At 36.3% G+C, this 25,623-nt stretch overlaps 1 protein-coding gene across 8 annotated transcripts in view; it reads left to right on the forward strand.

Annotated features, from left to right (window-relative positions):
• The window catches only part of CDH12 (cadherin 12), a 1,193,543-nt gene that overhangs the window by 695,001 nt on the left and 472,919 nt on the right, over positions 1-25,623 (forward strand). For 3 of the 8 annotated variants that reach the window (XM_061393829.1, XM_061393831.1, XM_061393830.1), the window contains exon 1: positions 13,983-14,072. The gene's annotated coding sequence lies outside the window, so the exon portion shown is untranslated. Of the gene's footprint in view, positions 1-13,931; positions 14,073-25,623 lie in introns of those variants that run through there. The other 5 variants (XM_061393824.1, XM_061393825.1, XM_061393826.1 and 2 more) reach the window with 3 other exon arrangements.

Below are 25,623 nucleotides of genomic sequence, written 5' to 3' on the forward strand. Positions count from 1 at the left end.
TTTTTATTTCATGGCTGCAGCCACAATCCACAGTGATTTTGGAGCTCAAGAAAATAAAGTCTGTCACTGTTTCCATTGTTTCCCCATCTATTTGCTATGAAGTGATGGACTGGATTCCATGATTTTCTTTTTTAGAATGCTGAGTTTTAAGCCAGCTTTTTCACTCTCTTCTTTCATTTTCATCAAGAGGTTCTTTCTTGATGAGTCCTCTTCACTTTCTGCCATTAGGGTGGTTCATCTGCCTATTTGAGGTTATTGATATTTCTCCTGGCAATCTTGATTCCAGCTTGTGATTCTTCTAACCCCGTGTTTTGCAGGATGTACTCTAGGCTCAGATGGTAAAGAATCTGCCTGCAGTGAAGGAAACCTGGGTTCGGTCCCTGGGTTGGGAAGATCCCCTGGAGAGGGAAATGGCAACCCACTCCTTTGTTCTTGCCTGGTAAATCCTATGGACAGAGATACCTGGTGGGCTGCAGTCTATGGAGTCATGAAGAATTGAACATGACTGAGTAAATAAGCACAGTGTACAACATAAATTCTGAAAATAAGTAAATAAGCAGGATGACAATATTCACCCTTGACATACTCCTTTCCCAATTTTGAACCAGTCTGTTTTTCCCTGTCCAGTTCTAACTGTTGATCCTTGACAGGCATACAGATTTCTCAGGAGGCAGATAAGGTGGTATGGTGTTCCCATCTCTTGAAGAATTTTCTGCTGTTTTTTGCAACACATAATGTCGAAGGCTTTAGTGTACTCAATGAAGCAGAAGTAGATGTTTCTCTGAAACTCTCTTGCCTTTTCTATGATCCAACCGATGCTGATAATTTGATCTCCTGTTCCTCTGCCTTTTCTGAATCTAACTTGTACATCTGAAAGTTCTCGGTTCATGTACTGTTAGAGTCCCACTTAGAGTATTTTGAGCATTACCTTGTGAGCATGTGAAATGAGTCAGTTGTGTAGTGGTTGCATTTGTAGTCGTTGCAATTGTGTAGTGTAGCATTGCCCTTCTTTGGAATTGAAATGAAAACTGACCTTTTCCAGTCCTGTGACCACTGCTGAGCTCTCCAAATTTGCTGGCATATTAAGTGCAGCACTCTAACAGCATGATCTTTTAAGATTTGAAATAGTTCAGCTGGTATTCCATCACCTCCACTAGTTTTGTTTGTAGTAATGCTTCCTAAGGCCCACTTGACTTCACACTCCAGGATATCTGACTCTAGGTGACTCATCACACACTCGTGGTTTTCCAGGTCGGTCATTACTGGTGCACTGGGATGACCCAGAGGGATGGTATGGGGAGGGAGGTGGGAGAGGGGTTCAGGATAGGGAACACATGTACACCTGTGGTGGATTCATGTCAATGTATAGCTAAACCAATACAATATTGTAAAGTAATTAGCCTCTAATTAAAATAAATAAATTTATATTAAAAAGAAGAATTGTTTTGTACAGGTTTTTATGTGTATTCTTGCCATGTCTTCTTAATCTCTTTTGTTTATGTTTGGTTCGTGCCATTTTTGCCCATCTTTGAATTAAATATTCCCCCTTGGAATCTCTAATTTTCTTGAAGAGATCTCTAGTCTTCCCCATTCAATTGTTTTTCTCTATTACTTTGCATTGGTCACCTAAGAAGGCTTTCTTAACACTCCTTGCTGTTCTCTGGAACTCTGTATTCAGTTGGGTATATCTTTCCCTTTCTCCTTTGCCTCGTGCTTCTCTTCTTTTCTCAGCTATTTGTGAGGCCTTATTTAAAATAATTTTAAAATAACATTTTAAAGTGAAGAAGAATATATACTCAGTGAGATAAAAATGTTCATTAAATCGTAAAGTTGGCTTTTCACTATAAACTGTGACTTTCCTAAAATAACTAGTGTTTCCTCTGTTGAAAATCAGGAACTTAATTCTTGGTCTTTAGTAAGAAAACAACACTGTATGATAAAGGTAAATGACCCTTGCTTTGTAGCCCCTTTGAGAGAACTGCCCTGGATGAAATATTGGTATGGTGAATCGTGATGGCTTTTCATATTTCCAAGCAGAGCAGAAGCATCTGGAAATCAAAGTCCCCGAAGTTTTTTTCTGTGTTGCTTTTAAGCAGAATAGTAAAATGATGGAGCAGGCAAGCACCTGCCACTAACAGAAAACCAGTATTTTGTTCAATTGAGCATTATCCTGAGTGTTCAACAAATATTTACTGTCTGTTTTGTGTCTAGTATTTGCATTAAACATTGAGAAAGCTATCAAGTAGTATAGGTCCTTTTACATAATTACATATGAAGTTTGGAAAGAAATCAGTCAATCCCCAGGAATAAAAACCTAGAGTTTGGGAAATTACTTTCTGATAACAAAGTAAAGAAATCAGCTTTTATCTTTGAAATGGTGGGAAATCACTTAATAGGCAGATCAAGGAGAATTTTTAATTATAAGCAAAAATTTGCATTTTATTCAGTAAGAAACTGGGAACTATTGAGGTTTCATTAACGAGATGAGTGGCATGCCAATTATTAAGCTTTGTAATAACTAATACATCTTCAGATGCTGTTCATGACCACTATCAGTAGGATGTATAGGGAGGCTTGGGTAGGAACTTCTGAAATCAAGTTTGAGATATTATTGGACAGCTAACCTCTTTGTGAAGCCTGCAATAAAATAATATCAACGGTCTATACTACTAGAGGAAATTAATGCAGTCTAAATACTGAAATCCTATAAGCTAGATTTAATTGTTAAGATAGGCATATTAGCATTAGTAAATTAAGGTCAAAGCAAAAGAAAATTCCCTGCAATAATGATATTTTGAATATGTTGCCGTGAAAAAGAAAGGTGCCCTTATCTTTTACACAGCACACTGAAATATTTACGGATGGCACAGTATAAATATCTAGGATTTGCTTCAGAAGTATCCAAGAGAAAGTGAGCTAACAAAGTGAGAGAATATGGAGGACACAAGATTGGCCACAAATTGCTAAATAAAGAAGCTGGATGATGGAAACATGGTGTCTATCAATACTGTTTCCTTTACTTTTTTATATTTCTCTTAGATTTTTGTAGTAGGAAGTTGGAAAAATTACAAACTAAATGAAAGAAAATAGTTTGTCTATTTTTACTCCAACAAACCAACGTAAATTTCAAATTCCCTCCTTGCAATACAAAGACACTTCATAGCTCCTTCAAAAGTGAAAAGCAAATTACATAAAAGGGATTTTTTGCCCAACACTGGAATATACTTTTTTGACTCTGGCTTCTTCCTAGAAGTCACACTTTTACTCAGTAGCTGATCTGCTTCTCTGTGGGATTGGAATCAGTTTTCTTGATTTTTTACCCATTCTTGATGGAAGGAAATGGAGTGGAAAATGTGAAAACAGGTAATAGCCCTTATCAATCAGAAAGAGTTGGTACTGATTTTGTTTTCAGTTAATGCAACAGACAATGTCATATGAAACTCATCTGTGTAGAAATCAACAACTAATCTTGAAGAATTCACTTATCTATCTCTTTAAAGTATCTCTTAAAGTATCTGGATTTTATAAAATATCTAAATTGTAACTTCACTTTCCCTTTGTTTATATAGGCTAAACAAAATCAGAAAAGAATTGAAAAAGAAAACAATAAAATAATTTAAAAATTATTCTTTTTATTTATTTTTCCTGTTTTATAATTTTTACAAATAAGAAGTACTAAGTTAACCCACCAAAACACTTATGTCAAGAACACATGTCTAGTTTATCAAAATTCGTAAACTTACTTTAATCTATATAAAAATAGACTTAAATTGTATTATTAATATATTCTCCATTTTTTTCTATTAAAAATCTGCATTCATGTTTCAGATTTTCATGTTTACATCTTATCAATAATATCACATTAGTTTTTACAGTTTTTCACCATTATAAACAATGATGTATTTCACAATATTTTCTCAATAAATATCTATAGAATCACCCAATCTACACACACACACACACACACACACACACACACTGTTTTGCTACAAACATCAAAATCACTCCCCTGAGATAGAGTTGCAGTGTTTAATGTCTACCAGTAGCAATTTATTATTATGCTTTGTGACATTCTTATGAAACATAGGATGTAATAATTTTATTTCACATATTTAATATGAAATTTTTTCAGGATTTACGAAAGAGAGTATGACATATGTTTAGTCTACATCCCATTGGGCATAATCATGATAATTAAAAACAAAATTTTTGTATGTGATTTACATAGTGCATATACCTCATGTTTAACTAATAATAGTGGCTGATATTTAGTCCCCATTGTGTAACAGTTACCTTCTTGCTGCGTATCTACTAACTCATGTAATCTTATTCCTTATTATTCCTTATTCCTTATCTTATTCCTTCTTCCTGTAAGATTAACTCATGTAATCTTATTCCTTATTATCAGTTCAGTTCAGTCGCTCAGTTGTGTCTGGCTTTTTGTGATCCCATGGACTGCAGCCCGCCAGACTTCCCTGTCCTTCACCATTCCTGCATATACATGAACTAATTTCATATTACTTTATTTTCTTTTCTCCTCTGAGGAAACTGAAGCAAATATGGGTAAAGGGACTGGCCCAAGGATTCACAATTGCTGTTTACTACTGTCATGTTGCTGTTTTTTTTTTTTTTTTTAACTTTACAATATTGTATTGGTTTTGCCATATATCAAAATGAATCTGTGTTGTTTTAATTCCAGGGAGGAAGTCACCAAAATTCCTGATAATTTCCTCCCATTTTTACTACTGCATCATGACTACAAAAACTTTAGTCCATATATTTGATGATCATGAAGTAGTAAAAATGTTATTTCTGATTACCTGCCAAGAAACATCACAATCTGGAAAGTTAACATTATTTTTAATAAATAAGGTCAGAAAGGCAGTTAAAAATCACCTATTGTTTATACTGTAGAAGCAAATTATTGACTTTGGCCTACAGAGAAAAACAGCAAGTGGACAGGAAAGGAAACTGGATATTCCAGTCAGTTTAACTGAGAATAGGATGAAGCCTGGTATTCAGAAGTTAATGGAGTCATGGTGAAACCCAAAGAAAAAGTTCAATTTAGTAAATAACTAAATAGGAGTAAGAGGGAGATCCTTTTAAAGCCACTAGGGAACAATATCAACTTTATGATGCTATAAAAGTATTTCCATCTTAAGGCCTGTCAAATGCAGTTAGAGGGTGAGAAAGCCCAATTATTTCTCTGTAATATGAAGTCACTCGCTATGGCAGACATGCCGAAGTTATGCAATGGTAAGATTTCAGTACACATTAAAGAGAACTGAGAAACAAATGGACAATGATGTATGTGTATCAAGAAGTAATTAAGCAATTCACAGCAGTCATTGTTTCAAATGGAATGGCACTTTATTTCCCCGTATAAAATTTTACTGAACTATTATCTGGATAGGTACTAGGACATTAAGCTTAAAGTTGTCTTAAACTTTGATTGAATGGGAAATGCTCTCTACAATTTAAGAAACCGTTAGAAATATAAAGTAGGTGATTTTATCCTATCTTCAATATGGTTTCTGCAAAGAGTAGGAAATAGAATGAAAGACATGCAGACTGTTATCTTATTATGGATATAGTATAGCATTGAGAGTTTAATTATGGTAATGTTTAATTAAAGAACACATGAGGAAGATGTGTATTTTTTAACTTTAGGTATAACATAAAAAAGATGCACATATTTAAAGTATAAATTAAATGAATTTTGACAAATATATACATCTCAGAAACCACTACCTTATCCAAGGTACTGACCATTCTCGTCCTCCCAAAACTCTTCTGGTACCCTTTTGCCATCACATATTCCATGCCCATCCTTCATCACCACTTTTCTGCCATCTGTCACTTTGGTTTTCTTTCCATATTTTTAAACTCTAAATAAATGGATTTATGTATTAGTTACTTATTTATTTCTGACTTTTTTCAGTCAGCACAGTGATCCTCTGGTTCAGTTTTGGGCATGTTACTAGTTTGTTCCTTTTAATTGTGAGTAGCAGTTCATTATATAAATGTACCATAATTTATCCATTCACCTACTGATAGATATTTTGACTGTTTCAAGTTTTTTATTTTTGCTATTTTGAATAAAGGCAATCATTTGTGTAATATACCTTCTCTTTCTTGGAATAAATACTTTGGAGTAAGACAGCTGCATCACAAAATAGGTATATATCCAGGTTTTTAAGAAACTACCAAAATGTGTTTCAAAGTGGTTGTACTGTTTTATATTCCCATGAGCAATATGTGAGTGTTATTGATGTTCTGTGTCACTGCCAACACTTTATATTATTAGGGTACCTTTAATTTTAATTAGTCTAATATGTGTATCATCATAGAAAGGATTTTAAACAATTAAATATGTACTTATATAGTTTCAAAGTAATAGGTCCATCTAAATTAGAATTTTTTAATCCCAGAAATTTTGATTGAACAGGGAATTAATAGTTTATCATGTTAATGCTTCTTGATCTTTCTAAATTCCATAAACTTTACACTTACTCTAACTTTTCCCCTTTCTGACTCTCTAAAAAGGATAAACATACCTACTCAAAAAGAAATAAACAGGTCCCTTTTAATTTCTATTAAGTAATACTGTTCATGGAATCGTATTTTATGTACATTTGCTTAGTCATTTTAAAATTATTGCAAAAAATTTATTTGGTTTGGACTTTATTGTATGCCTATTTTGGTCATTACTAATATTCAATAGCTTTAAGTGAATTTCATAATGCTTAATGTTTTATGTATTATTTATTTCATTTAGTTTGCACTTAATAATAATACCTAGAAGAAACAAAATGGAATAAATATGAGCTAACAGGAAAGGAGTAAAACACCAAGAAATTATATGTACTGAAAGTCATTTCTTTTAATTACACACTGTACTTTTCTGTTATTTTAAAATAACTGCCTACTAAAGTGGAAATGAGGTTTTAAAAATACCAAATATATTAATATTATATCTCCATTTTAAAATTATACTCCTAAGTTAATTCTCAATCATTTTAATTAAACCACCTTTCATTTTTAACTGACCAGGACAATACAGAAAAAGGCTAAGGATCCATTTTGGATGTCATATAACAGCTATATCCTTTAAAAGGAAGGCATTATAATTACTCTAAAAAAGTTAAAGAATATTCTTGACCTTAGCAAATGTTTTCATCTATCATGTGCAGTTTCAAATCAATGACTCCTCACTGATTGTTAACATACTCAAACTATGAAAACAAAATATTTTTTTCATAATGTCATTTATAGAATAAAATAAAAATGTTACTAGCCTGACAGGATGAGAAAGGGGAAAAATTGTATACCACCTTTTCTTCTTGACTGCCTGATTACGTCTGAATTAAGTAGAGAGAATATCACAAAATGTTAGTCAAATAGAAAACATAATTTCATAGCTGACTGAAATATTAGAGATAATATGGCCTAATTTCCTCATGTTTTCCAACGAAATTGTTAACCAGAAACTTTTTAAATGGCTCAGAGTTATAATGCTAGTTAGTGTCAGAATTTTGACTATGGTTCAAGCTTTCTTGTGTTCAGTCTAGTTTTCTTTATTTTCAGAAATTCATAGTATCTCAAATTCATGAGTATATATGAGGGAAGTTGGCCTTAAACATGAAAAGTTTACCTTAAAGCTGGGTAAATTCAGTCTTTTATCTCCTCCCAAGAAGAAAACTTCACACTGATTCTCCATCGTGTCAAAACTATTTTTATGAGCTTATTAATTAAGTTGCCATGATCAGTCCTCATTTATTCATTTTTGTCTTTTCTAAAGTGAATTCCAATATAAATGATTTTCTATTAAGAGCAAAATTGTTGGCATTTTGTAACATTGCAATGTTAATCTTTTTCCGTAAGTATCTCAGGGGAATCATACACATTGAGTGCTTAGTCGCTCAGTTGTGTCCAACTCTTTGCGACCTCATGGACTGTTGCCAGCCAGCCTCCTCTGTCCATGGGGATTCTCCAGGCAAGAATACTGGAGTGGGTTGCCATGCCCTCCTCCAGGAGATCTTCCCAACCCAGGAATCAAACACAGATCTCCTGCATCACAGGCGGATTCTTTACCAGCTGAACTACCAGGGAAGCCTAGACAAATCATATTGATCTTGCCCTATAGTATTACCCCAGGAATTTTTCCTCAAGCAGTTTTACATAAAAATATATATAATAAATTAAGAACCTGTTAGTAATCAGCAAACATTCTTCCGTTATTGTTAGCTCAGTACTACTGCTAAAAGATCAATTTCATAAACAGCTTGTTAGTCTGATAGTTTTATTTTTATATAAATAACATGATATAAAAAAGAATGGATAGATGTATATGTATTACTGATTCATTTTGCTTTACAGAAGAATCTAACACTGCATTTTAAATCAAATCTGCTCCAATAAAAATGTAAGCAATAAAATAACACTGATGAATGGATAAAAAAAGAAGTGGTACATTTATACAATGGGATACTACCCATATAAATAATAAAGTCTGGGCAATTTGCAAGAACACAGATGGACTTGGAGGGTACTATGGTAAGTGAAATAAGTCAGACAAAGACAAATACTATATGATATCACTTATATGGGGTATCTCAAATTTACAACAAATCAGTGAATTTATCGGGCTTCCCTGGTGGCTCATATGGTAAAGAATCTGCTTGCAATGCAGGAGACCCAAGTTTGATCCCTGAGTCGAGAAGACCCCCTGGAGAAGGAAATGGCTACCCACTCCAGTATTCTTGCCTGGAGACTTCCAAGGACAAAGGATCCTGGGGGGCTACCATCCATGGGGTCACAAAGAGTCGGACACGACTGTGCGGCTAACCACACACCACACACAGTGAATTCAATGAAAAAGAAGCAGACTCACAGATACAGAGAACAAACTAGTTGTTACCAGTGGGGAGAGGTAACCGAGGGAAAATATAGGAATAAAGGATTATAAGGTACAAACTATTATGTATAATAGAAAATGAAAACATATTGTGCAACACAGGGAATATAACCAATATTTTATAAAAACTATAAATGAAGCATAACCTTATAAATTGTGAATCACTTATATTGTACACCTGTAATTTATATAATCTTATACATCAATTATAATGAAATTAAACAAATGAATTAACTTTAGCATTCTGAAATTTCCTCTCTCCCAATAATTAAGTCACCACATAAAAGACAGAAAGGTACCGATGTGAATCTGAAATTGAAAGAGAAGTAAGATGAGATTCATATCAGAACCATACAATCAACATCTAAACAATTGTATTAATGGAGTTATACTTAACATGAAGAAAATCTATGAGAAATCTAAGTGGAAAGATTCCTGTACAGGGAAATCACAAACTTCCTACCAATCAGAGTAATTTTCCCTTCACTACATCACAGTTCTGACTCTTTCTGCTAAGTTGCTTCAGTCGTGTCTGACTCTACACGATCCCATAGATGGCAGCCCACTAGGTTCCCCCATCCCTGGGATTCTCCAGGCAAGAACACTGGAGTGGGTCGCCATTTCCTTCTCCAATGCATGAAAGTGAAAAGTGAAAGTGAAGTCGTTCACTTGTGTCTGACTCTTCGCGACCACGTGGACTGCAGCCCACCAGGCTCCTCTGTCCATGGGATTTTCCAGGCAAGAGTACTAGAGTGGGGTGCCATTGCCTTCTCCTCTGACTCTTTAGCACATACTAAAATAAAGAGTGGCTTCCATTTTAATATCCATTTAATTCTATTTTCACTACAACATGACTCCAACAAACATATTTTTTAGACATTGTAGAGAGCAATATCTGGAAGGGAAGACATCAGGTTTTCCACTAAGCATTAAAGACCAAAAGGACAATCAACTGCTTTTCTTATTCCAAAGTTCCCATCATTAAATTATAAGTAAAATAAATATCACACTATATATTATAAGATTTCTATAAGAATCAAATGAGACACTAGGTGTGAAATTTCTTGGCATTTTAAAGAGTGAATTAATTTGAATTCTTATCATTTCCTTTTAGATAGAATTTTTATTAGAAGCATTGAAAAAGCATGGTCACACCACTTTTTTGTGAGATTGTGAATGTGTCTGAGAATTTCAATAAAGCATATGAAATAGTATGAGATTTAAGAAACTTCTAGATAAAACTTGAACGGACTAAAAATTAAATTTTCAACTCTATAGTTATTTGAATAGTTAATGTTACATTATGTCTCTTGGAGAACTGATATATCATAAATCATCTTAATTTTGGTCTAAATGTTCTTGCGATAGACATATACTAGAGTAAGGTCATATTCCTATTTTTAACAAATCCAATAATTACTATTTTGAGGTAGAGGGCAAATGAATTGCAAAAGAAAGGGAAAATTAAAGTTGACCAATGTGAGCTAATGAAATTACATCACATGGAAGATCTAGATTTAGTTTATTTTTTAGGCAAAAGTTTATTTTTTGTTGAATTTTATTTTCTGGTCAAATATAGATAACTGTGTGTTGTGGTTAAGCTGTTAGAGTATAATATTTTATCAGTCACAAAACACATTTTAAGGATGAAAAATGTTTTTTTTGCAAATCATAAAACCAAGACAAATTTCTTGTACTTTTGGAAGCAAGTATTTTTGTCTGTTTGGTGTTAGGGAATTTCTAAGCATCAAGATTTTACAGTTAAAGTGTTGTTGTTCAGTCACCAAGTCATGTCCAGTTCTTCATAACCCTGCGTACTGCAGCATGCCAGACTTCCGTGTCCCTCACCATCTCCTGGAATTTGTACAAGTTCATGTCCATGGCATCTGTGATGCCATCCAAACATCTCATCCTCTGTTGCCCTCTTCTCCTTCTACCTTTAATCTTTCCCAGCTTGAGGGTTATCACAGTTAAAGTGACCTGAGCTTTAATTCTGGATTTGCTCTGTACTGGCTGTGTGGCAGTGGTAAATTTATTTAACTTCTCAGTGTGAGTGCGTGCTCAATCATGTCTGACTCTGCGATGGAGAGTAGCCTGCCAGACTCTTCTGTCCATGGAATTCTCCAGGCAAGAATACTGGGGTAGGTTTTCATTTCTTTTTCCAGGGGATCTTCCCAACCCAGGGATCGAACCCAGTCTCCTGCACTGCAGGCAGATACTTTATCACTTGAACCACCAGGGAAGCTCAGAGCCTTAGCTTAATTGATTAAAAAAAATAAAAGATAATACTGTTTGCTTTATATGATGTTCTAAGGATTTCGTGTACAATAGCTAGAGCTGAAGTGCATGCAGAACATCTGGCACATAGCAAGTATTTAATATGTAATACCTATAATTATCACTGCTGGATCCTCTCTACAGTCCCTCTAAAATAGTAGTATTAGTATTCTGCTTTGTTATTCATGTGTGTACTTCCACATAAAGCCAATTATTTGTTCAACATGGGTTTAAAAAAAAAAAAAACTACTTCAGAATTACTCTACTCCCTGTAGAAAACTTTAGAGTGCAAAAGTAAAAGTCACTCAGTTGTGTCCAACTCTTTGAGACCCCATGGACTGTAGCCCTCCAAGCTCCTCTGTCCATGGGGTTTCCCAGGCAAGAATACTGGAGTGAATTGCTATTTCCTTCTCTAGGGAATCTTCCTGACCCAGGGATTGAACCAAGGTCTCCCGCATTGCAGGTGGATTCTTTACCATTTGAGCCAAGTGGGAAGCTATAGTTTGGAAGGATCAACAGTGCAGTCTGATGCAGTCAGGACTTTCCAGGTAGAAACAATCTACTATGGCACAAAATTAGCTTAACTTAGAATGTACACATCTTAGTTAGTGACCGTCATTGCTCATGGATGGGGTTCGAGAAAATAAGCACTGTCTTAAGTTTTTAAAATGTTTTCAGAAGAAACCACTGTTTCAGGTGCTTAGAATGAAGCTTAGACAAATAGGAGACCAGAATGTTTTAACTGGAAGACCAGCTAAACATTAGAACCATGGAATCCATCAGATTTTCATTCACAAGTGTTAGGTTAACAGCTAGCCAGGATCCTTGCAGAAGAAATTAGCAGTTATATTTCCTGTTTGCTATTTATTTTCAGTTTATTTATGCGCTTCAGTTTTTATTTAAGCAGCTCTTTTCTACTTGAGTCCTCTAATGCCAGTCAATAATTGAATAACGGATTTCCAGCTTAATGGTGGCAGGAGTTATTCTCCCTTTCCTGAATCTTATTGACTGGGTTTCCTCACCTTCAGCTCTCAACCTTCACCAGCTGAGGGAGCAAGAGACCTCCTCTGCAAGAGAAACCGGATCAACTCTCCTGGGGCTTCTCTCTGGGGCATCCCTGTTTTAAATTCAAGTGTTTGCCCTCCTATCATAGCAACTCAGTTACACTAAAGTTTTACTTTGTCCAAGAAGTCCCATCATCAAAGAGCTTGTATTTTAATGACATACTTTTTTAAAAAAACATTTACTTGGGGATATAGTAGGCAAACCTATTCTCCATTATGTATGATTTGTGCATCCCTTTATTGAAATTTGAGATTTTTCTAAAATACATGTAAATATTATAAATATAGCAATATTTGTATATTGTAAATATATCTTTCTCTCTCTCAATAGCTGCCCCCCTTGCTCGTCTCTCTCTCTCTCTCACACACACATACACACACACACAGACATCAAGGGAATGCCATATGTCCCAAGTGAGACCTACTTGGAAAAGCAGAAATGCTGAACACATCATTGTGAGAGGACATTTGTCAGTTTTTCTCCCTGGCACTGAGATTTTTCTCACCCTCAAGACATGCAAATGACTTTTTTCATCAGTTCTTTTTATATTATTGGAATAATTTTCTCCTATAGAAGTGAGAGTTATCAAAACTTAACCATTTGAGGCTTTGGCATTTAATTAGGTGACCTTTTTGAGAGAATTAGATCTCTAGGAGGAAGAGGTAATTTTTGATATCTGAGGTATTGCAGAGCTTCTCATGTGGTCAATGGATGGGTATCAGCAGGTTGTTAAAGGCACATGACTACGTTTAATATGTTGTTTGACATTTTAGATTCTCTCATTCCCTTGCCTGTTTTGTTTTAGAAAATCAATATTTCAAAAATAATAGATGATTTTGTTACCTACGATGATGCATTCTCCCATGCTACTCAAGTTAACACTATAATTCAAACATTTTTGGCAAGTGTGATGCTAATTGAAAACGCTATTTGAAAAACTACACAACCTCTGTGTCTAGGTTTGAGTGCGTGCGTCTGTAAGAACCTGTCAAACATGGGTATTTAGTACGAATACTTCCTTTTTTTAGAAATCACAGTTGCACCCTGGAGGGCTGTGATCAACCTTTAAAAACATTTTACTTAGACAAAGGTTGAAGTATGTATCAGGCTTGGGGCAAAGACAAGCCCAGCTCTCTCTTTTATCACATCGCTTTGAACATTTTTCAGCTTTCGTCTTGCCTTACACATCAGCTCTGTCGGTCGATTAATTGTTTCACTGTACCTGCTATCTAACACGAATGCACCTGGCAAAACAGCAAGAGAAAGCACGTTTATTTCAAGTCCTTCCGCGGCTGACCCCTGTGGTTAATCTCCTTGCAAATTACAATCAGAGTTGGAGTTCGTCCACGAGGCTGGGAAAGACAAGAAACCCAAGTGTCCCCGGTGCCTTTTCCAGTTCCCAGGAGACCCACTAACCCCTCGGCTTGCGCTGCCTGCACACAGGGAGTGTTTCCTGCTAATCAGGTCAATGATTATCGCCCAGCTCCAGGGACCTGACAGCAGCCTATCACAGCAGTTAGGGAGTCTCCAAAGACATCACACTCACCGAGAAGCTCCCCGTTCAGAAACATCGCTTAGTCCTCATTTACTCACTGGAACCTCAGAGGATTTCAGCTTCTCTCTCTCTTTTTCTTTTTCTTTCTTTTTTTTTTTTTTTTATTTGTTCTCTTAGACAGTGAGGGGCTGAACATAAACCGGAAAGAGTATATGCAGCTACTCCGAGGGTGTTGATTGAAAACTTCGTTCTCCCCACCCCGTTCACGGTTGATTTGACTGATTTCTCACCTCCTTCACAGTGAATATTTCAATTAAGGTAAGTGCCGCTTGATCTGAGTGACTGCATGGCGCTGAATTTCTGCATTGAAAGTTCTGACTAAACTGACATTCTGCACTGCAGCAAGTGACTGTTTATGTCAAGAGAAGGCTTAGTTTATAAGCAAGTGTCCTAGAATGAAAGCCGGTGTTAGCGAATCATAAGATTATGGGACAATTTCTTTGGAAATCTTAAGTATTCTGCCTTGCATCGAGAGAAAAATAAAAGGAAATATGAAAAGAGAGTTAATTTCTCATTTTACCTTTTAAAAGAAATCTAGAGAATTGTGCGGCACTAAGGTAACTTGATTTTGATTGAAGTATTTTGTTGATGTCATCTGGTAAAAGCTCTCAGTCTAAAAGCTTCAAAGTTAAATCAGATGGAAAGAAAATTTGCAAATGAGAGTTGGGATTTTGTGCAGCATTTTACTTTAACAACGTTCCTGAGCTCCCTCTGGGTTGAAGGATTTAAGACTAAATCCCTGAATATTTTAATAGTGTCCATTTAGCAATTAAAATTTAAATAAAGTTTCTGATGTAGCTGTTAAGAGAAATGAACCAAAAAGAATTATCATGCCACTGATATGATTTATGGTTTTTATATGAGAAATGAATTTTTATGAGGTAGATTAATAAAAAAAATTTCTTTCAAAATACTTATTTTGATGGGAGAATTCTTCAATAATATATTCAGTTTATATGTTTATTGATATCTTGGCTATTCTGTTTGAAGTTGCACCTTGTTATCAAACAAGAGTGAACTAAGGTTAAACTTGTGTTTTACATGAATTAAGGCAATTCTCTAGGTAATTTAGACAAGCTAGCTTGCATTATTTCTTTTAAATCCCTTTTTCCCATAAGTTTGTTAAAAAATATCTAGAGAGAATGGAAACAACTCTTTCAAAGTTAGATTTAATTATATGAACTTTTTCTTTCCTATTTTACTTTGCATGTGTAAACATAGTAAGTATAATTTTATCCCACATCATGTAAATTTCTATGAAATAAAAAAATAAAATTATTTTATCCCTATAATTATGTATGGCAAATTGATCGCTTAGCACTCTAACCACATGAGTGAATAATAGCAACCGCTTACCTTGTTATGATGTAGAATTTATAGTTCAAAATTATTTTCTAACAATGAGACAAACATTATTTAAAATACAAATGTATATTGTCATGAGATAATGCTTACACAGTTTGAATTTCAATAGCATCTGTTATGCTAAAGCACAAAGTAAAATCTAGTTGCTTTTGTATAAAGATTTATAATGGTATCTTAGATGCACTTTTTAAAATGAGTGCTCATATTTCATGAAATGCTGTTTCTGCCTTTCTCCTATGGATATCTGGAGATGGGACATTTTATAGAGATGTCAAAACAATGTTTATATTAATTGGCTAGCCTTCCAAAATCTCTAGAGAGCTTTTTAGGCTGATGTTATTGCTTCCCCCACAGGAATAAAATATTTTTAGGACACCCATAGGCACTGATGTGTACTAGTTGGTTGTCTGTATGTTTTTAGCCAGTCTGAAGACATTTATTTCCCTCTGTTGCACTGAGACTTTTCATTTCTCAAGAGAGGTGCTTTTTCAACTGATTAAAGATACCTTGAGAAGTGTTGACTAGTTGCTGTCATTGAGTCTTTGGCATGTTCTTTGTTTATACTTTAAGCAACATTGATAGACAGGACCCAAGATTTTCTTCATTCTCTTTTAATATGTAATTAATTACATATTAAATTACAGGACCCAAATAGGGTCACATCTGTTAGTAACAGACTTATTCATTCCTGATAACATCTCTGTATTATGAACTATTCTTTGTACCAAATTAAAAATCCATATGATATCCTACCCAGTGAACTTTTCTTGTTTGTTGTTGTTAGTCACTAAGTCATGTCCAAAATGGCAACCCACCCCAGTATTGTTGCCTGGAAATTCCATGGACAGAGGAGCCTGGTGGCCTATAGTCCTTGGGATCACAGAGTCGGACATAACTGAGATCTAAGCACCGCACTAAGCACAAGTCATGCCCAACTCTTGCAACCCCATGGACTGTAGACTTCCAGGCTCCTCTGCCCTTGGGATTTCTAGGCAAGAATACTCGAGTGGGCTGTCATTTCCTTTTCCAGCAGATCTTCCCCACCTAGGGATAAAACCCAGGTCTCCCTCATTGCAGGTGGATTCTTTACCACAAGCCACCTGGGAAGCCCAAGATGTACTGAATCAATGTACATGACCCTTGAAAGATGTGCTTAGTGTGTAATGAAATATTTATTTTAAAACATAAAGGCAGTTGTAGTTTTTGTTTAAAAAGATAAATGATTTAAAGGGATTTTATCAGTGTAACTTTTGCTTTAATTTGGATTACATATTAAAAGAGAATGAAGAAAATCTTGGGTACATTTGAGAACTAGGAGTTGTTTATGTTGGGTAGCATCTGCTGCTTGAATCAGACTTTTTTTTTCTTGTAGTATCCCCAGGTTCCACCCTACCTCTTGGTTCCATATTGACTCCTGTTTTTTTATTCATTTGATGGTAATTTATTCCTTCTATGGGATAAGAAAACATAGGATAACCTCACTTAGAATAGGCAGTTTCAAAATTTTAACAACAACAACAACAAAATCTGTTAAGACTTTATAAAACTTGTCTTATGATTTATAACCTGCTCCTCGGTAGGTGATATTTTCAATAAAAGACAATGGGGAGAGACAGTGTCTACTGGACTCTTGAATGCCAGAGAGTTGGGGTATAAATTTTGTGTGTATGATTATATCATCATCAGGTCAAAATGGGGTTGATGCCAATTTATTTACCCCAATTTTCCAGGTAGAGAGATGCAGCCTGGGAGACTGGGCTGGGAAAGCTGTGATTCAAACTTAGGTCAGATGGTATTTAAAGCTCTTTACACTATACATTTCATCACTTTGTACATGGTGACCTTTTCCGATATTTAATGTGATACTCATGAATATTTTAAGATGATTTTTAAGATAGTGGAGCTTAATTATATCACCTTTAGAATAGTTTAATTCTTGGCTTACTCAAAATAAATGAGTTTGTAAGCTCCATAGCCAGCAGTGCTTGAAAGAAGCATATACTTTGTTCTTTTAGGTACTGAAAGAGCTTAATGCTCAAGTCTTTGCATCAAGCTGGTTCTGATTACGACTGACAGAAAAAGCACTCTACTATTGAGATAATCAGTACTGAAATTGAGTATCTGCAATATAAACATCTTTCCAAGAGAGGTAGACATACTGTCAAGATAAAATCGAAGAGTATAGATATAAAGCCCATGACTCTTATATTGAAACGCAATTAAAAGGACGTTAAGGAGAAGTTATGTTCATGGCAAAATAAATTCACAGTATTAGAAAAAATAAACAAGTTAACAGTTGGATTGAGTGTTCGAGAGTAGTCTAAAAAAAGATAGATTGAAATGTTCAGGAGTCTGTTTGCACTACTGACTTTACATAAGCCTTTCCATATGTACACAGAGATTTGTTGAAGCTAATTATGTTGATATTGTGACAATATTATCCAAAGCAAAATTTGATTCAACCTAGGAAGGCAATGGCACCCCACTCCAGTACTCTTGCCTGGAAAATCCCATGGACAGAGGAGCCTGGTAGGCTGCAGTCCATGGGGTCGCTAAGAGTCGGGCACGACTGAGCGACTTCACTTTCACTTTTCACTTTAATGCATTGGAGGAGGAAATGGCAACCCACTCCAGTATTCTTGCCTAGAGAATCCCAGGGACAGAGGAGCCTAGTGGGCTGCCGTCTGTGGGGTCACACAGAGTCGGACACAACTGAAGCGACTTAGCAGCAGCAGTAGCAGGACAAACAGTGAGAGATGTTATAAAATTAGGATTGACCTGAAAAATCTTTTATGATGAGCTGTATATCCAAAGACATGTTGACATGGTACTGAAAGCTAGATAAGCTGCATAGTTATAAAATATGATCCTTTCTTATGCTCTAACATGTTCTCAAACACTTAAACAGATAATATTGAACCAGATACTGCAAACAATGGATTCAATAATGATTAGAAACATGATCAAGAAATGTAAAATCTCCAGTTACCAGCAGTTTACTTTCCATTCTCTAGATTTTATGGTAAGTTATTGGCTTATCCTAGTGGTGTATATGTGAATAATAGAAAGACAAGGTGTACAGATAATCTCCTTTATTACTATTCCAGAAGAATCGACATGATCTATAAAAAGCAATATTTCTATATTAGCCCTGAAAGTGTCTGTCAGTGTGATGTTAAAAGGTCCACTATTTTACAGACTGCCCACTTGTTATGCAGAGCAACCACCATGCTGAGGTCTTGCCACCCAGAAAGTATGGCTGTATGTCTAGACTCCACAAGCCACTGTAGATATGACGAAAGATGAAGGTCTATGACAGCCATTTCCAGAGTGGCCAATGGCTATCATGTAACCTTTCAAAATAAGCATGCCAATAAAGTATGTGTATGCAACACATAGCTGATTTAATGACCTTAAATATAAATTCAATGTGGTTAAACAGTGGTAGATGGGCAGGAGCAGAAGTCAAGAAACATGGGGATGATGGTCTGCAGAAATTATGAATAAGCTGAAGTCATGAAGTTGGTAGGCAATAAAGAAGTTAATTCCCTTAGCTCAATGAAAAGGCAAACATTTTTTGACTCACTATAACGACTAAACACAAAAATGAAGGAGTGCTCCCTGCGGAGCACAGTAAGGCTATGTTATCCTGGGTGGTATTCCAGACACACCATGCCGTGGTGAGACTTTTTCCTGTTTTCCACATTTTTCTCTGCAGTTTCAGTTCCATTAACCAATTCAAGCTGAGCACATCTGTGTTTCTTACAAGCTAAAAGATTATAATTGGCCCAGCATCATACATATTCATAGTCTCAGTAGACAATGAAAAAGTCAGAAATATTTAGTGATGGAAAGTATAGGTTCTAGGTTCAATTACCTGGGGTCAAATCCCACTGAGCGCATTTGCTAGCGCTGTGACAAGTCAGTTAGGGTGTCTCAACTTTAATTTTATGAACTTTAAACTGGAGCAAATGATAATACCAATCCCATAGCAGCATTGTGTAAAATAGAAGTGATTATTAATACAACACATTTACAGTGGCTCAGATGCTCAGGAAGTAATAATTATTATTATAAACCAGAAACCTTATTAGTCCCTCACCTTATCTGTCAAGAAGAAAAATGTGGGGCATTTTTTCTCCTTAAAAATAATGCATCCTTGGAGCTTACCAGAAGCTAGAACTGTGTCCTGACACTGCTAATATCAGTACATTTGAATTTTAGGAACATATATATATATTTTTTTCTTCTATTGGATTTAGACAGACAGGTGGATGTTGTTTTGAAGAAAGCAATTTGGGAGATAGCTTAGATAAATCTGCCTATTTTGTCGATGGCTGCTTACATGCTATAAAAACAGGCTTGAATAGGTGAGAACATAGACTGTAGTGTGTCCAAAGCTGGAATTATTCGCTATTGTATCTTTCACAGAAAAAGTATGCTGGCTGCTTGTTTCAGTTCAGTTCAGTTCAGTTCAGTTGTTCAGTCGTGTCCGACTCTTTGTGATCCCATGAACCGCAACATGCCAGGCCTCCCTGTCAAAGAGAAGCAAATTCATGAAACTAATTTATATGAAATATGATTTTATTATGAGCATAAGAAATATTCTGAGGCATACTTGTAAAATATTTTGAAGATGACTATCTGAAAGTCTATTTCCTGGTAGAATCAAGCCTATCATTTTCTCTTGTCTACTAGCTTATCTGTATCTTGCTATAGAATTTATTATTTTATATTTTTCTCTGTGCTGGGTCTTTGTTGCTGCATGCGGGCCTTCTCTAGTTGCATTAAGTGAGGGCCCCTCTCTAGTTGTGGCATCAGAGAAGGCAATGGCACCCCACTCCAGTACTCTTGCCTGGAAAATCCCATGGATGGAGGAGCCTGGTAGGCTGTACTCCATGAGGTCACTAAGAGTCGGATACGACTGAAGTGACTTAGCAGCAGCAGCTCTAGTTGTGGCATACAGGCTTCTCATTGAGATGGCTTCTCTTGTTGCAGATCACAGGCCCTAGAGCACCAGCTCAGTAATTGTAGCACATGGGCTTTGTTGCTACGTGGCATGTAGAATCTTCCCAGACCCAGCATCAAACCTGTGTCCCTTGTATTGGCAGGAGGATTCTTAACCACTGGACCCCCAAGGAAGTCTCTTGCTATGGAATTTAAGTCATTTAGTTATACAGTTGAAAAGTTATCAAATAACATTTATGCATTTATATGTATATGCAAAAGTATTTCATATGTTGTAAGTTGATTCAAGTAATCCCAATAAATGAAATGTATTTTCAAGGGAATTCATCATTTTCCACCCTCCAAGTCACATATCTTTACATTTTGTTATACATAGGGATATTTCTTCCCTGGTGGCTCAGAGGTTAAAGTGTCTGCCCGCAATGCGGGAGACCTCGGTTCGATCCCTGGGTTGGGAAGCTTCCCCTGGAGAAGGAAATGGCAACCCACTCCAGTATTCTTGCCTAGAGAATCCCATGGATGGAGGAGCCTGGTGGGCTACAGTCCATGGGGTCACAAAGAGTCAGACACGACTGAGTGACTTCACCTTCACTATACATAGGGATCAGTTACTCTGGGTCTCATTCCTGGAGTACTGATTTAGTAGATCTGACAAAAGACCCAGGAAACAGTTTTGAGATATATGCAGGTTATTCTGAAGATATCAGAATATATTGGAATGTGGCCTAATCACTGCATATCTGTCTAATATGCAGACAAGTCGAGAATTGCTGTTATAGAACAGCAGCTCCTGACTTGAGCCTGTTGAGAGATTCTGGAGTGGAGTCCAGGTTCTGGGTATCCACCAACCTCCCAGGAATACTGACGCAGCTGATCAATAAGTGCTGCTCTAATTCTTCCCCACACTGCTCTTTGGGTGCTTCTGGAGTATTTGAGGGCCTACATAGGACATGACTTACAGCCCAGCTTACCTGGGTTAAAGGTTGATAAAACTCTCAAGAAGCTTTTTCATTACAGAAAGATAAAATTTGAGAAACATTTTACTTATTGTTTATTTCTACTTACTCACTCTGGATATAAAGTTCTATAAAGCAGCATATTTCCGTTTAATATCTACTTATTTATTTGGCTGCATTGTGTCTTAGTTGTGACACATGGACTCTAGTTGTGTTGACTAGACTTTGTTCTGTGCATGTGGGAATCTTAGTTCCCGGAGCAGAGATGGAACCGGTGTCCCCTGCATTGCAAAACAGATTCTTAACCACTGGACCACCAGTGAAGTCCCAAGCTATGTGTTTCTAGCATGTTGCTAACATGCTTAATTCTTTGCTAACACTTGCTATGGTCCATAGGATCACAAGAGTCATTCATGACTAAAGCAACTTGGCACACACACACGAACAGTATTTAATTCAAAGCATCGCCAATATATTTCATTCTTTGCAGTTCAGAAGGAGCAGGGTGATCATTGCTTTTCCAATTCTACTTCTCAATGGGTAGAAATTTTTGACTTTAGCACTACCCAGGATAGCTCTATACCAGGGTTCCAAACTCATCACAAAAGGCTGACTTCTCAAATAGCATTTCAGTTCTCTTCATCTTAGGAATGCAGTCCTAAAGCTTCATTATTTGTCACTTCAATTTTTCTTCTCTCCCAAAAGTAAATGGCAAGGATACAGGTTTCAGCTCTCTCACCTATTTAACCTTTTATCTCTTTTTATTCCCAACTGCCAAATTTCTTTGTTCTTACTCAAATCTACAAAAGACAAAGGGAAATATATGTTATTAGTATGGACACAAATTTTGGATAACTTATATTAATATTATTAAAATTGAAAACCTGCCCATATTTTCCCCCATTATTCTTCTATATTGTTTTCTTCTAGAATGCCTAGCAATTAATTAAATGTAAACTTTTAAATTTATTTGATTTTTTTTTTTTTTTTGGTCTCCCTGCCCCTCATTAGATATTAGAATGTAAGCTGCATGAAGGCAGGGATTTTTGTTGTTGTTATTTTTTTTCTTGTGTTTATAGCTGCTTACCAGTGCCAAAAATAGAGCCTACCATAGAGTACATTTTCAGAAAATATCTACTGAACAAAAAGTGAACGGATATTCCAAACTAATCTGTTAGAGGGGCTGTATGTTATGATTAAGGCAACTACCTAAATAATGAGAGTTTTGCTTTTCTTAGGACTGGGTAAGTTTCAAGCACGTTTCCCCAAAGTCTTCCATTCGTCCACTTAATGTACTTAGTTTTAGTGTGTACCTCTTAGGTATCAGGTACTCTGCTAGCTGCTATGGACACATATTGACAAGTCCTAATTCCTCTGAATAGCATACTCTTCCCATTAGTAGCAGGGAGCAGACAAGAGAAAGACCAATTATAACACACTCTGGTATGTAATCATGAAAGATATGTAGAAGATGTCATTACTGCCGGGAGAGAGCTCCTAGCTTACCTTGGAGTGGACATGGAAAACTTAATAGTAGTTTCCTGAGTTGTAAATGAAAGGATAGCTGGAATTAAGACAGAAGGGGAAGGGTTATAAGCTACTACTGGGCATGGCACTATGTCCAGAAGACAGAGAAAACTCCTGAGCCCCCTCCAGAACCGCATTAGTTTGACATAATGTTATGATGAAGTGTTGTATGTGTAAGAAGAGGCAACTTCACATTTGTCTATGTAAAGTGTTTGAATTTCAACCCAGGAATAATGGGAGCTCATTTAAGAATTTTAACAATGTGAGAGACAGATTTCTTGATGCTTTATTCTGAATTTTGCATTATATTTTCACTACTTCAAGTTGAGTATATATGTATGTATGTGTGTGTATATATATATATATATATATATATATATATATATATATATATTTCATTTATATATATATAAATGAAAACAAAAATATATCAGGAAGAAAATTAGATTTGGTGGGCTGAAGGAAGAGAGAATAAGATACTCCTAAAATGTTATACCAAGGGTTTGTAAAAGTTCACAAGCAGGACTCGAAACTAAACCAGAGGTTGAATGAGCATGAAATGGGCCAAGGATGTATCCATATGTGACGTTCAGGGACTCTGTTTTGCAGGATTAGGTGAGCAAATTTATTTCATTTCCTGGGTTTAGGAAAAATGGCAGGGTTTATGAATGACCATACCTACTTATTTTGACATTGAGTAGAATTTACACTCTCCTACCTCTGGACTGTGACCAATAGAAAAACCTCCATTCTTGTCTGGACATTTGCAGGGCAATAAAATTCAAATTGAACTATTTAAATTTGATAACCCTGACATTCTTAGCAGGCTAACATGTTAACCCTTTCATTCCATGGGTAGAATACTAGGTATTACTCCAGCAGAAGCTGCTTATTTTGTGGACTACTTTGTGGTGTTGTCATTGTTAACTGTAGCCAAAATTAAATAGCAGATGTCCTTTACTCACAGTTTTTGTCTTACCATTATACCCCAAATCATCCTTTTTGTTTCTTTCCCCTTAGTGTTGTTCTGGTAGGTACCACTTATTGTCCGGTGGTAGTTTCTCCAGTTGGAACCATAACTCTATGAAGATAGAAGTCTTGTTTTATTCACTTCTTAAGCCTCAGTATCTAGATACATATCTTTCATATAGCTGTTTATGATATGTTAAAGGAAAGAAAGAAAGGAAGCAGGATGTGGAGGAAGAAAAGAAGGTGGGGAAGGAAGAAGGGATCATTGCATCTTCCCATCATACTATTCTGTCTTTAGCAGCTCAGCAAATGATACTCTAACCTACCCAGTAGGCCAAGTTAGAAACCCAGCTCTCATCTTTGCCTTTGCATCTTACATATTCAATGAACATCTGGTCCTTTCAATCTTCATCTTTAAATCTTTCTCACTTGGATTTTCATCCTTGCCTCCCCACATTTCACACCTCCATCATCTGTTCCTTGCTTATGATCTCTATGTTAAACTCTTTTTCACACAGTAATGTTCCCTAATCCCAGAAGACTGACCTCTCTGACAGTCTTGATCACATGACTTCTGTGTTAAATATTTCCCTTGGAGGAAGGAGAGGGTGGAACAAAGTGAGAAAGTAGCATGGGAACATGTATATTACCATGTGTGAAATTAGATAGTCAGTAGGAATTTACTGTATGACTCAGGAAACCCAAATCAATTGCTCTTGACCACCTAGAGGGGTGGGATGGGGTGAGAAGTGGGAAGGAGGTTCAAGGAGGAGGCTGTTGCTGCTGCTGCTAAATCACTTCAATGTGTCTGACTCTGTGCAACCCCATAGATGCCAGCCCACCAGGCTCTGCCGTCCCTGGGATTCTCCAGGCAAGAACACTGGAGTGGGTTGCTATTTCCTTCTCCAATGCATGAAAGTGAAAAGTGAAAGTGAAGTCGCTCAGTCTGACTCAAAGAGTCTGACTCTTTGCGACCCCATGGACTACAGCTTACCAGGCTCCTCCGTCCATGGGATTTTCCAGCTAAGAGTGCTGGAGTGGGTTGCCATTGCCTTCTCCGCAAGGAGGAGGGGATATGTGTAAATCTATGGCTAATTCATGTTGATAATACAGAAGAAACCAGAACAATATTGTAAAGCCATTACCCTCCAATTAAAAATAAGTTTAAATAAAAAGGGCTTCCCTTGTGGCTCAGCTGGTAAAGAATCTGCCTGCAAAAGACCTAGGTTTGATACCTGAGTTGGGAAGACCCCCTGGAGAAGGAAAAGGCTACCAACTCCAGTATTCTGGCCTGGAGAATTCCATGGGCTGTATAGTCCCTGGGGTCACAAAGAGGTGGACGTGGCTAAGCAACTTTCACTTTCTTTCCCTTCAAATAAAAAAAAGCAAACAATGACAAAAAAAAAAAAAAAAGAGCCTATAAAAAAAATATAAGATTTCCCTTGGAATGTCGCCTTTCTTTTAGGATATCATCGCACCCTTCATGAAACATCCATCTTTATGGATGTTCTGGGTGCTGCAAATCTCTAGTCTCACCTAACCCCTAGCAGCCTGTTTCCCAGCCGCCTTTGATTCCTTATTCCTGAGATTTCATGTCCACCACCCAACATATTAAGTTAGCTTTTTGCCTGGCTAGATCTCTTGACCTGAAGAGCACAAGATGTCACTTCATCGAAATAGTTTTCAACCCCTATTTGTCTAGTAAAGTGCTCCTCCTCCATTTTCTGTAATGAACTTTATTCCCCTTCTACTCCAATCTCAGAACTCATTACACCATTGAATAATGTAAAATTCCAAATTCTTCCATGGCAGTGTCTACAGGAGTTTTATTCACTATTGTATTCCTGGTGACAGACACTAACATATATAAATTCTTTGTAAACAAGGACAGGTAATATAATTCTCTGAATTCAAGAACAATAGCTTATTCATAAGCTTCTTTCTTCCACTTGGGTAGTTAAGTTTCTGCCATTCTGAAGAGACATTTGCACCTCCATGTCACCTTTATGAAATGTCAAAAAACA

This window comes from Bos javanicus, chromosome 20 (assembly GCF_032452875.1).
Source record: "Bos javanicus breed banteng chromosome 20, ARS-OSU_banteng_1.0, whole genome shotgun sequence".
Lineage (NCBI taxonomy): Eukaryota > Metazoa > Chordata > Mammalia > Artiodactyla > Bovidae > Bos > Bos javanicus.